Source organism: Lepisosteus oculatus, chromosome 3 (assembly GCF_040954835.1).
Source record: "Lepisosteus oculatus isolate fLepOcu1 chromosome 3, fLepOcu1.hap2, whole genome shotgun sequence".
Taxonomy (NCBI): domain Eukaryota; kingdom Metazoa; phylum Chordata; class Actinopteri; order Semionotiformes; family Lepisosteidae; genus Lepisosteus; species Lepisosteus oculatus.
The window spans coordinates 42,281,352-42,295,509 of record NC_090698.1 but is presented as its reverse complement, the minus strand read 5'-3'; the positions used below and the strand labels follow the sequence as shown (position 1 = coordinate 42,295,509).

The following is a 14,158-nucleotide window of genomic DNA, read 5'->3' as shown; positions in this document are numbered from 1 at the left end:
TCAGATTTCCAAAGAGTGAACTTTCATTTAGCATTTCTGGATTCTATTTAGTTCTTCCTGTATTGCCCTAATTGTATTTTGGTAGTCGGCCAAAATACAGTTCCTCCAGACTTGTATCATTAGAAATTAGACAAATGTGCTGCTACTACCTTGACCTATATCATCCATACATACAGTACAAGAAAAACAGCAGTCCCGCCATTGTGAATATCTAGGTCACACACCACACAGCACATTTTCTGTCCTACTATTACCCTCTGTGTCTTATATAGAAGCACATTTCAAATAAATAAATGAGGAACTCACTCATGGGGAACCTTTCTGAAAATCCAGATATGCAATGTTGTAAGCACTGCAAGTATTAGCATTGTTTATGACTTCTTGGAAAAAACAAAATCGTCCTCTATGGAACTTATGTCGATGTCCTCAATAATAGCATTACTGCAGAAACATGATTAAATGTTTTCCTTAATGATGGCTTCTGATATCTACATTGTATGCATGTTAGGATGACAGGTTTTAGGTAACCTGGGTCAGCAGATTCTGTCTTTTGTATATTGGCATTACATGTCGGCAGCATTGGAATTTCCCCAGCTTTTAATGACTGGCAAAAACATTGTGTTAGTGGTTTGGAAATGACCTCACTGATCTCTTTAAGAGCTCTTATCAAATTTTCCCTTCGGTTTAACCCATATGTGCTCACAAGGGTCTGGTGGCTCTCCCATCACTAGCTGTGCAAGTTTTAGTTTTTGTTAAGTGCAGTACTCCTCCTTGTCAATCAACCTTGTTTTACTTAATCCACAATGCAGCCCTCTTCTTCAGCTTTGATTAATTCTGTTTCTGTAATATTAGTAATCTCACAGTTCATACAAGTGTCTAGGTCTCATAATGTGTTTTTAAATCAAATTTGCGCATATTCACTTTGCACTTTGCTGTTCTGAGCTGTGGACTGTATACAGATTGACTGGGGTGTACAATCTCGACCGGTTCCTTCCACAGAACATTAGTTGTGCTGAAAGCATGAAAACCATTTACGAATGACCAAGGGTGACACTTTCACAGAAACTAAGAGAACAAAAACTTTCACGTCCAAGACACCTATTTTAAAACAGATGAAGTAACAGTTACTATAATCTTTAAATGCATTTCAGTTGTGTGCTGTAGGCCACATTTTGTTACAGAGCTGTGGGTTTTGATATCCATCCAAAGACACTGGAAACTCTGATTCTCTCCCTAGCCTGGAGAGAGACCATAGAAAAAAAAACAAAATGAAGCTTGATCTTGACTGCATGAAGAGGGGCTGCTAAATTATCGCTGATTGCAGATGGATGGAGCTTTGCCCTTTCCAGATGAAGTCACATTAGAGGGAACTTTCTGCCTGGGTGGAGCATCCCACCCGTAGAGAAAACACAAACCGTCTGAATTCCAGGGCAGCTCTAATTTAAATCAACCGTCGGCCAACCTTCAAGTGTGCTCGGCAGTTCAAATAAACCCAGGCCTGTATTAAACCACTCTACCCCAGAAAAAAAAAATGCCACCACGTACTTTAAAAACAAATACTAGTTTTCATTCAGGTTTATATACAGGAGCTGAAAATAAGCAATTCCGTTTATATAATTTTGAATCAGAAGATCAAGTAGGTCGCTGTATCTGCATGCATAGGCTGCAAAGGTTTATTCCATGGTGAAAAGAGAAGAAAAGAAACAAAACGTTTTGCACAAAATGTTGTGTTTCATTCTTATTGAGAATGCTTTTAGGGTAGTACTTTTAGCAGAAAATGTGAATTCACAGTGGCAACTTTATTTGCCCATGACAGACCGATTTGCCAAAACTGTACAACTGTACAAAACTCTCATTATATGCCTTTTTGGGGGTCTTAAAAATCTTATTTAAAAAAAACACCCATCAGCAAAAAACAATCATTTTTAAAAAATGCATCTTGGAACAATCTGTCTGAATCACCAAGTGTTGAATACTCCTATCACCTACTTATTTTTCGAAAGTAGCAATTTAGATAAGTGTGCCTTTGCTGTAATTTGCTTAATGAGTTTAGGCAATAAAAGCTTGACATTAGATATGTGTTATCGAAAGAATGAACTTTGCAGTCTAAAATATCCTTCACCAGTACTGCCAGCTTGACAATACTGTGCATACAAAACTAGTATGGCTAGCCACCAGGAAGACCTCACAGGCCATCAGAGAAACAGCTGGACAGTGTAAATAAACAACCCCTACAACACTTAATCACAAAACAGGAAAAGCCCTAAATGTGCGAGAAAGAAACGGCAGGAGTCAATAAAGGAAATGTGTCAAGAGTACAGATCGGGGGCGCTCTTAACTCTCCAGTCTCCCCTCACATTGCTGTCCGCCCTGGTGGGGACTGTGTAAACAGCTCCACCTGCACTTAGCCCCCCCCCCAACTGCACACAAAGCCCAGCTGCTGCTCCTCTTCTCCCATCCCTGCTCAGCCCGCACAGCCTCCCTGCTTCTTGCATTACAATGGCATGTGCAGGGGCTGAACAGTCATCTCGCCTCTTTCGAACATCTGCTAATAACATCCCTGCCAGCAGCCAGACTCCTATCACTCAATTAAATCTGCTCTTGCGCCGGACAAGGAGGAGGGGAATGGTGGGGGGGTTCAAAAATGATAATTCACTTACCCACGGGTGGTTACTCAGCTGAGCAGATGCACTGAAGCAATGACCCTCCTTGAAATCCAATTAGCACTCGGCACGAATGAGTGCTAAATGATAACTGATTACCTCAGCGGTGGGAATGGAGACAGCTATCCGCTGATTGTACAATGAGGCCCAAAGCAGGTCTCAAACCACAGAGCGGGCCTGGAACCCATCACCTCCCTCAATTCCTCACTGCTACACCCTGCATTACAATGAAAATCATTTAAATGAATCACACCACGAAAACAGACCTTACTCCAGTGTAAACAATTTTAAACTGTGTGCAATTTAGCAAGCAACTGGTGACCTTAAAATGTCTAAATGCATCAAATAGCAGAGTTTAAGGAGGCCCTGATGCAGTTTTATTGGTCAAGTCATTTTTTGAAAGAGATTATAACTTCAAGGGTGGTCTTTTTAATTTTTTAACATACCTACATATTATTTTTAATTATTTTATATTATTTTTCATTTTGTTCAAGCTACAAAACTAACTGTAAATCAAACACTAAACATACAGTACAGTCCAATAATTTGAATATCTCCATAATTAATATTTCCATTAATTATTATGATTTACTAATAAAATAAGGCTTCCTATAAAAAGGATTAGAACTGACAAAGGTTCTGTGATTAATGCCTGTGATGTCTAAGGTCTAAACAGGGTTGTCATAGTAACCAACATCAATGTGTTGAGACCTAACAACAGGAAGTTAGTCAAGTGAAAGGTTTCTGGCAGCTGCTGTAATGAAATCTCCAAACAAGTCTCAGAATATTCTGATGTAATGTTTTGGCTCATTTACAAAGCAGAAATAATATTTCAAAATAATTTAATTTACCTGTCAGCAATATAGTCACTTCCTGCTGTCAAGATTTGCAAAGCTTTCAAAACAACTTTAAAAAAGGAGGGAACTTAAGTCTGGTTTTATGCTGCATTGTAATAGATCTTTCTTTAAATAAGCTGAACGAATTGCAAAGGAACTGAAGAAAAGTGACAAGATTTCATTTAGTGTATGTGTTAGGTAAAAATAAAGGAATCTGCATTTTTTACCAGACTTTGATGAGGATAGAGTGAATCAGAGATCCCTTTCTAAAAGGGAATCCACATCTTGGTTTTTGCAGAACATTGCAGGGCTTCGGCCTCACTTGACTGCCACTCTTCCAGAAAAGATTATTCGGTGGAACGGATTAGAGGAGTCATACTGACCAGACTTCACCTAGAGGTTCAGGGTACAGTTTCAGGAGGCTAGCCTTTCATATTCTGTGCATCAGGCATTTAAACCCTCAATGGGCAAGCCCTGTAGAAAGTAATGAGAAGCAACAGCTCTCGAGTGAAACATCTCAGCAATGTGCCATTTCAAAGAGCCTCCACCTGCTACTATAGCTATGTTGTTTAAGTTTTCTGCTGAGAGAGCCAAAACAAAAGTTTTTTTTTTTAAGTATTCTAAGTTATTAAATATTTATATTAAAATAAAATGCTTTCTTGGCCTAGGGCTGTACGGGGAAGCTTTTGTATTCCTCAGATGACACTTGCAGGAAGTAACCTGAATACTTTGCAAGTATTTTCCATTTTAAGGAATAACAATCAGTTAAAGATGGTAGGGGGTGTGGCAGCCAGATATGAAATAAGAATTCGCCTCCAGAGCTACCAATTTCCTTTTCTTCCTACAGGCAACACACATTTTCCCAATAAACTGAACCACTTGTTTGGACAATAGTAGCCCTTAAGCCCAGTGCAACTAGCCAGCCACGACCTCAGTGTTTCAACTTGAGATTGGTATTAACAAATAAGGAAAAATGCAATTTCAGAGAGGTATTACTTTGGGATAATGTCCTTAGCCTTTTGTTTAACAGGGCAGCATCTGTAACCCAAGATACAAGCTTCATTGTTTATACAACTATACACAAAGGGCTTTCAGCATGTTAACATATTATTCCATGTTAGGTGACCCCTACAGCTCAGGGATTTGAAATTATCCCCCTCCTCGATGTATTTATTGTCTTCATAAATCTGACTCTATGTGCACAATGATTGTGAAAGGTGATAGGGCATTTTGCAAGAAATATAAGCCCTCTTTAAATTCGTGATCCCCCATGAATCATACCACAAGAAGAAGAGATGGAACCAGAGATTCTTCATGTTTACAGAATACTATCCCCAATTACCAGCTGCATGATTAGAAACAATTCCGGAGTGTATTGTTTAGAATAGCTTAGTTAATCAAAGTGCTTTAAAGCCAGTGAAAAGGCTGCACTATATATACAACAAAATTACTGTGGATTGAGAGTAGCTAATAGAATACATTCAGTTATCCATTCATCCATTTCCTAACCTCTTCATCAATTTTAGGGTGATGGGGGATCTCAGCAAGTAACGGGTGCCATACGATTCCACCCTGGACGGGACACTAGTTCACTCCAGGGCACACACACGCACTCACACCAGGGTCAGTTTTCCCAGAAGCTAATTAACCTGGCTTTGTACTGTGTACTGTGGGAAAAACCCAAATGGCTGGAGGAAACAAAGGGAGTAGATACAAACATCCACACAGCTACCACACCAGGTCCACAATTGAACCCAGGGCTCCAGTGCTGCAAGCTAGCAATGCTATTCACTGCACCACCATGCCACCCTACAGTGTTATATTTCCCTTTATCAGATCTCATTGTTGTGCTTGACATAATCAGGAAATATAAGAGGATGTTTCTGCTTTCATCATGAATTTTGTCGAGTTTCTACGGATGAATATGTACTGCAGATGTAACTTTAGCACACCGAACTTTATATTACTGCAAGCAGAAAGCAAATGTACAGCAATAATCTCCAGATGGACCGTGGTGGAAGTGCATGCATTGAAATCATTGGTCTTCATTTATTTCACACAGCTGAAACGTGACCAGATCGATAACTTAATCTGTACAAACACAGAATGCTTCAAAGGAAAGAAAAGTTGTTACTCCACTCAGAAATGCACACGGTAGGAATTATTCCTCAAGTTCCCACATAATTATTTGACATGTTCAGACATTCTGTTGTGGGCTGTCCAGCCTGTTTTGAATTTCTCTAGTTGCGGTTAGTATTTGGCTAAACGGCTCCAGGTCTTACCCATACCATCAGTTTAAGCCAATTTTTTTCTTAAGAAAAGGGAACCGAAGCAGGAAGGTTTGGAAAGTACCTTTTGATTGAATGTGAATCAGATTAAAGTAGCCCCGCTTTGAAACAAACAACAATTAAAAGCTCTACAGAAATATTGATGAAGGTACTATCACCAGTTCTTCAGATAAAGATCTTTTCTCCCTGCACTCAGCCTATCAGTACTGCTGCTCCATCCATAATAGGAACTGGAATGCAAATCAACCTTAAGATACCATGAGATCCACGATTCAAATTCAAATAAACTCCTGTCTTGCTCACCTCCCAAGATGGAGGTAACAACAACATTGAAAATACTACCAACATCTACCCAGCTAATCACAGGTTATTTACTGTACGTACCGACCTCACACGTGTTATTCATGTCTACTGCTGATGATAACTTATCATCTAGTGTTTACTTTTAGCTGGCTCACCCAGTACATAACCACAACAAAACAAATTTTAAATTTACTGTGATGTTCCATGAATAAAGAAAAAGGCAGCTATAAGCAACAGATTTCAAACTACAGAAAGTAAAGAGACTCTTAAATGTATATAAAACCATGAAACCCAAGACAGCTCTAGAGCAGAGGTACTGTTTCCATTTGAACTTGAAATGCCATGATACAAAGACATGATAGATGTAGATTAGAAAGATTGTACTTAAAACGTATTACTTAACCAATGAGACACCTGACACACAGAGTACCTCAATGCAAACTTACAGGTATTTTCCTATCTATTGTTAGATGATAGCTTGAATGTTTAAGGAAATAACAAAATAAAATGAAACAAATTCTCACTGAATGTTTTAAAATGCCTTTTTGTGACATAGCATATTTCATTTAAAAATGTTCCATTGTCATCAAATACTATAGTAAAGCAATGTAGCAGTAAGGTTCTTATGTAGTACAGGTTAATAGCAAATAATATGAATATGATAGCTACAGAATAAAGTCAAGTTTTCAAACAGTAGCAGCTTTCCACTGAGAATTGCTGTACAGGATCACATTTGTTTAAAAATTATACCATTATGTGCAAAGGATACTATCACATTTGGGGTTAACTTAAACAAAAGTTACTTAAACAGAGACAGTTTTAATGTTGCTCACTATAAGTACTGTCACTGCTGTGGTGCCTTAACCTGTTCAGAGTTAACTGGCCGTATAAGCCCTTTTTCATGTTTCTGTCACTAATTAAATGGCCTCTCTGTCCCAGCAGATTCCCGAAGTACATAAATTCATCACTCCTTATATCTAACCAGTGAGAAGTTGTGTCAAGTTTTGAATTTGCTCATCTACCAGATCTTTGACCAGGGCCAGTGTGAAATTTGGGAAAATAAAAATCTTTACAATTATTATGAGCACTGAATAGAATCCTATTATTCTACACAGTAATCCCTAGTAAAGTGAAAAACCAATATTGCTAAATTCTAATATTACTCTTTTCATATTCAAGATCCATGTAACTCTAGCATCTGAATGATAATATTATATAAAAAGTATATAAACATGCAGTAAAAAGTAAAAAGTGTAGTATACAAACCTTTGTCTACAGATGTAATTCTTCACATGATCATGAAATAATTTGCTTGCAAATTATTATAAAATGATTTGTTTGCTCAAGCAGAAGCCTCTATCACATTTATATTCAGGCAAATGAAAGCTAGGGACAAAAGGTCTTTTGCTGTGTATGCTAATTTTTTGTTGTTCTCCCAGCCTGGTGTTGTCTATCAACAAATGCGTGTTCCAATTCTGTATGGACAGTGAAAAACATCTCACTACATTACGAAGCATGTCTCTAACACATCAAAGTGTAAAAACTACACTTCAAAAACTGCTAAATTATGAAATGTGGAAATGTAATGAAAATCAAACAGACTCATCAATGAAGGCTTGAAGGCTACTTGCTCCTGACACAGGTAAATTAATTGGATGACAGAACAGTTAAAGCAGGCATCAAGCTCAGTGAAAATCCTGAGAGGGAAAGAGCAAAATGTCCTTCAGTGGTTGAATGGCTACTGTATGCCATTAAAGGGGTCTGAGCGTGAACAACATTCCTGTCCACCTGGGCATATCCAATTCAGCTGTGGGTGATGTCATTTAGACAAGCTGGTCAGCTTGGAACATTGCCCAGGGCCAGAGGCAATGAACCATTATCCTGCAATGAACTCACAAGAGCTCTGATGGAAATCTGCCAGCGTGCTCCACCAGATACATATCCTGCCACTACAGTTAGTGACAGGAGTCAGTCTCCAGGTTGGGCTGTGTAAGAAACCAATGCTGAACATAAAGGCTATTAGGTACTAAATGTACTGAATGAATTCTTGATCTCCCGCCACTTCCATTTTAGGAAAACCAGAGCTTAATGCATTCTCCATCTATATATTTTCTAACCAGTTTATCTATTACAGGGTCACGGGGGAGCTGCTGCACAAGGCAGGATACGCCCTGGACGGGACACCAGTCCATTGCAGGGCACACATGTACGCAGACACACACACTCCCACCAGGGCCAGTTTTCCCAGAAACCAATTAAAATAACCTGTGTCTTTGGACTGTGGGTGGCAACTAGAGCACCTGGAGGAAAGTCACATGAACGTGGGGAAAATGTACAAACTCTCCACAGACAGCACCCTATAAAATGAACCCAGGGCCCCAGTGCTGCAAGGCAGCAAAGTTAACCTTCTTCTTTAGAAGAGCCTTTACTTAACTGCTTCTATTCTTTACCCCTCTGCTTCTACTTTTCTTAGTACCACCATCCAGAGTCTCCTCTGTATATTGCAATTGTGTTTGATCTTGTGTATTATTTTTATTTATTGTTGTTGTCATTCTGTAAAGCGCTTTGAGAAGCAACCTTTATAGGCGCTATATAAAATAAAGTTTATTGTATTATTATGAATCACTGTGCCACCTAGTAGAAATAGTTTTACTATGAAAAACAATTCTCAACAGTGAGTGTTTTGAAGAAAAAGATGAGAAACATTTTTTATCAAGTGCAAAGGGGCATTGCACAATAGCATATGATAAGCATTCTTCCTTTTGTTCTCCTCTGTAATGAAAAGAGCAGTAAGAATAATTGTAATAATAAAATAATAATAATAATAATAATTGCTTGCACTTATATAGCGCTTTTCTGGACACTCTACTCAAAGTGCTTTACAGGTAATGGGGACTCCCCTCCACCACCACAAATGTGCAGCATCCACCTGGATGATGCGACGGCAGCCATAGTGCGCCAGAAAGCTCACCACACATCAGCTAATAGCGGGGAGGAGAGCAGAGTAATGAAGCCAATTCATAGATGGGGATTATTAGGAGGCCATGATTGATAAGTACCAATGGGAAATTTTGGCCAGGACGCCGGGGTTCATACAAGAAGGACACCAGTTACCATAGAAACATACAGTATGTCATTTTAAAACTTGTAATGTGGGTGGAAACCAGGACACCTGTAGGAAACCTATGTGAACATGGGGAGACCATACAAATTCCACACAGACAGCACTCCAGGAGTTGAACCCAGTACCGCAGTACTACTAGGCGCCAATGCTAACCACTGCACCACCATGCCACCCAATTAATACATTTTCTCTGACAAAATATTTTTTTGACAAATGCTTCATTAAAAGAAGCTGAAATGAACCCAATTTAGGCAATTAAAGCTGTTACGGAACACATTCTACAACAAAGTCATTCAGCACTGTTTTCCACAAATTTTTTTCAGAAATTAAGCAGCCTTCCTAGTATTAACCCTGAAGGGTAGGAAATAATACATTGCAGTGGTTTAGGATTTTACAAACATATGTCCCTGGTAATGTGGATGTCTGTTTTCCTCCTAGCCATTACCTTACAGTGTCTATAAATCCAGACACTTTGTGCCAAAACTTCCGTCCATTAGCCAAACTTGGAGCATAATGATCAAATCACAGTTAAGCAGTGTTGTTGGTTCCTTCGCTCCCTGGAGAAAATGGCCTCAGACATGCTGTGATCTTATCTTGTTGGTCTACAGTTCCTTCTCCCCCCATAATGGAAACAACTGTTTCCAAATGAAAAATCTTGACATGCAAGTATAAAATACTAGTCCGAGCCAGAGCTTGTGCAAATCCATCCACAAAAGAGTGTAATTTATGGATTTGAGCTGCAAATTCAATTACATTCTCTGTACGACAGCACATTAATTTCAGCACCCCTAACCTTGCTATGTATGTACTGTACAATGAATAGAACTTTTGTTACTTTTTTTACTGAGCAGTTCTTGACTTTCCTGAAGCCATTTTTCTTCCACAAAGATAAACCTCTCAGAGGAGGGTTAAAGCTGATGGTCTTGATTGTGTGTTGACATTGTTATAAAAATGTACAGTATACTGTAATGTACAGTATATAAGTCAGTCCACAAACACCACAGTCCAGTGACATTATTGTTTCAGATACTGACATGAATATCAATGAGTAAACATTTTTTAACTATAGTAGGCAATGCACTCCCTGTATTTCAAACAATGCCCTTTAAAATTATGTTTTAAAATGGAAATGAACAGATTTAAAATACATAAAGACATTTCTGTTACAAGCAACCTTCTTAAAAACACTTTTTCTAAATATTCAATATCATTTAAATATCATTTAAAATTTAAGAACTTTTTGCAAACAAGAAAAGGTTGCCTAGCCTATCTAGTACATTTGGTTATTAATAACCATTTCGTGAAAGAAACCATGCTATCAACTTTGATTACATGGCTAGGTAGCTTGTTCCATACTCCCACAACTGTTTGAGCAAAAATAAATGGATAAAAATGACACCAATATACATTTGTCCTGTATCAGGAACACCACACAAAAGCCAAATTCAGCGGTCAACAACTGGGACAATACTGTTCACACATAAACCACAGGGACTGCCTCTACAACTGAGGTGATATAAACTAGCCCACAAAACCAGTGACAGAATACAAAAATACTTTGAAAAAAACACCAGATACTCATTACAAAAAGTAATCAATGGTGGTTAACACTCACAAGCAGGTTACACTCACAGACAATATTACAGGATTGATCAATACATGAAAAAGTAGCAAATACAGCTATTCACTTTATCAATTATAGACATACGTACTGTAATGACAAAGGCTGTAACCGCATCTAATGTAAATCTGAAATCTTACATAAACTGCTGTAATGATCCCACAGCAGGGAAGTGTAGGGTCATTTTGCAAGCAAAGAAGCTGCACCATTCTTTAAGTCTTTGATCTTTAATTCCTTGGCCAGAGAAACAAAGAGCAAAGTTGTTTTCTCTGTTGAGCTGAAGTCTGTCTTGTGACATACTGTAATTGGAAACATATAATCATTTAGCAGTTTAACAGTATGGACAGACAAAACTGAATAGAACATTTTGCTAAATTCCGTTATTTGTGCCTAATTATGTCAGTCAGGTTGACTTGTACCCACAGCAGTTTAAAAAAAAAACGCTACCATATTTGAGTACAATACTGTGCAGACACAACTCTATGCATATTCATTAAATTAGCGCTGATAAAAACATTAACTTCTCTGGCCTTTTTACATGAAAATGGAATAAAACAACATTCAACTTCCAACCAGCAAGCCTATATTGTTAACAATTTGGTGGGTATTTTCTGTTAAGGCCATTTATAGTTATTGGATTTTTATTGCAATGAGAACAATGTGGTGATACAGTAATACAGCCACAGTATCATGCCAGAAAACTCTTTACTGATCAGAAAAGAACACAATGAGATGGTAGCAGGCACTACTGCCAAGGCAAAATAAACGATTTCCAAATAACTGTCTTTTTCTTGTGTAGGACAAAGTTTGTTACAGATTTTAGAGTTTGTTAACATGTTACATTATTAAACATGCAGGCTAGAAGATGAAGCAATATTACACATTTGTGTGTTCTAAAAGCAGACATACTTAAACTGTCAGTTTCAACTTAGTGCTACTAGATCAGTTACCATCATGTGGCATTGTCTGAAATATACCCTGGGGAGCACAGTCAACCAAATGTCAATCTGAATATCCATTGCATAGGCAGAGGGCTGTCGAAAGTATTTTATTACTGAGATGACCACTAGTCTTCCAAGTCATCATTCTTAGCAAACCCATTTTCCTTAAAGTATTGAAAAGTAAAAAAGGATAACTGCAGAGACAGTATCTACAAGTTAAATCCCTTCAATTAGAGGAAAATATACGGTTTGCTAAGGATGAGCCTAGGAGTGACAGACTAGTGATAATATCTATTTCCCTACACAAAGGAGAAAAATGTGACACTTCTTAAATACTTTAAAAGTATGGTGAATTGGAATTGCTAAAACGTCAAAATTATGAAGGTGAGTGACACAATTAAAAAGAAAATCAGTTTTTTAAAGTAACAGCCCAGATTCTTTCAATTTCCTACACAACAAACATTTGTTATCTTCAAATACATAGCAAATTAATGTCCTGCATCATCATGTAAGCCAGGAGCTTTTTCTATATGAAATTTAATTAGTAGTCATTACATACACATTTTTCTATAAACAAACTCTTTAGTCACACTCTTACTGTATGTTTCTTTTTTTATTATACCAGTATTCTAACTAGAAACAATTCAAAACACATAATGACAACAGGAAAACAAACCTACTTAGAAAACTATTTTAAGTACTTCAGGGTTGATTACTCTGTTTATTTCAACAGTTTCCTCTTTAAAATGGTCTTTGCAGGTGGTCTTATACAATAAAAATCCCTCTTTCATGTTAATAAAAGGAACTATATATACAGAGACACATTGTCCTGTAATATAAGTTACATAATGGATTTTCTGAGCCATCATCAGTTCATTGCTAACAATTAAAGTTGACTTTTTTACAGTATGTCTGCAGCAATCTTTTCTGCAACTCTGCATAGTACTAAGGCCTACATTTGTTCATAACAAAAAGTGTACATTTTGAAAAGTATACATCTGTAGCAATGATGCACAAAGAAATGTTTAAGGGATGTACAGTAGTTCCAGACCTAGTAAAAAAGGGTTTTCTGTCTGCAGCTGATTAAAAGACATTTAAAGATATCTCTTGAAAAGAAAAACACCCACTGAAATTACAAGAATCTACATAAATCGAGCAAAAAAAAATCCGAAACCCACACCTGCTTGTTTACAGAATTTAGCCCAAAGATATTTTCTTAAACTACAAGTTTACACCTTCTCAAATGTGTTGCAGTCTACTATGATACTTCAGAACACATGATTACATGCAAGGTGTACACTTAGCTAGATTTTAACTAGATTACCAACAGGTAGAGCACATTTTACTGTTTTCTGAGCCCAAAGCGCCAAAATAAATGTACAATGTCAAAAAATAAATTCTTCTTATTTACACATAAATTCCACAAATTAAAATACACATAACCCTACCTACACATACCTTAAGGTAGCTAAACAGTAGAATACCAAGGAAAAAAGGTCCAATATCAAATGTATTAATGTGGGTTTACTGCATATTGATTTATAAGATGTTGTAGTTTTTTCCAGCCCAAAACTGACATTGAAATAGGTTCTCAGGTGCCACAGCTCTTGTGAATCTCTCTTTTTTGTATTGAAGGAAAAGGGTATTATGGAGATGATTTGGTACACATGATTACCAAATAATGCAATAAAAGTTCAAAGTGCAACAGGGCAGAACTGCTGTTTGACTTTTTTTCACATCAGATTTCTCCCCTAACTATTCCATTCCTGGTGCTTTTAGTTCCATTCATTTGTTAACGCTGAAAAGTGAATGTCATGTTACGGCAGTCACTGATTCTTGTATTAAGTCAAAAACGTAGTTCTTTGAATTATGTACAAAACACCAAGAAAGATCAGGTTGATATTTTGAGTTTTCCAAATCTCTGCTCCTCTCTCAGATCATTCCAGTTTAGAATAGCTTACATCAGATACTATGTTTATTTAGATTTGGCACCTGCTTTTCAGCAATTAGAGAACCCCCAATTATGGATCCCTTGACTACAACTGAAATAGTGTTATTTAGAAATGCAGGCCTACCTCCAGTACCTTCTCTTCCAAGCAGGCTGCCAGCACCGTTGTGGAAACAACAACTCAGTGATACCTAAAAAGCAACGACAACATATTCAATACATTTGAAACATGTTGTCACCTCAGTGTATGCCTGGGTTTAAGAACCTTATTTCCTAACTGCAAAAGAACCTTTTCCATACTTGTATCCAGTCTTAGGCCAAATAATAGATGTTTACTTACATTAAGAAATATTTTTGCATGAGGCAGAATGCTTATCTATTCATCACATCTGTAAGTGCAATTAGAAGTATTTAAGACCTGTTACTAAGTAACA

The 14,158-nt window shown here is 37.4% G+C and overlaps 1 protein-coding gene across 4 annotated transcripts in view; it reads right to left on the bottom strand.

The window, feature by feature from the left end:
* The window catches only part of lhfpl2b (LHFPL tetraspan subfamily member 2b), a 93,087-nt gene that overhangs the window by 44,767 nt on the left and 34,162 nt on the right, over positions 1-14,158 (bottom strand). For 2 of the 4 annotated variants that reach the window (XM_015365450.2, XM_015365442.2), the window contains one exon: positions 13,852-13,915. The exons of 1 other annotated variant lie outside the window; for it this stretch is intronic. The gene's annotated coding sequence lies outside the window, so the exon portion shown is untranslated. The remainder of the gene's footprint in view (positions 1-13,851; positions 13,916-14,158) is intronic. One more of the 4 variants, XM_015365462.2, reaches the window with a different exon arrangement.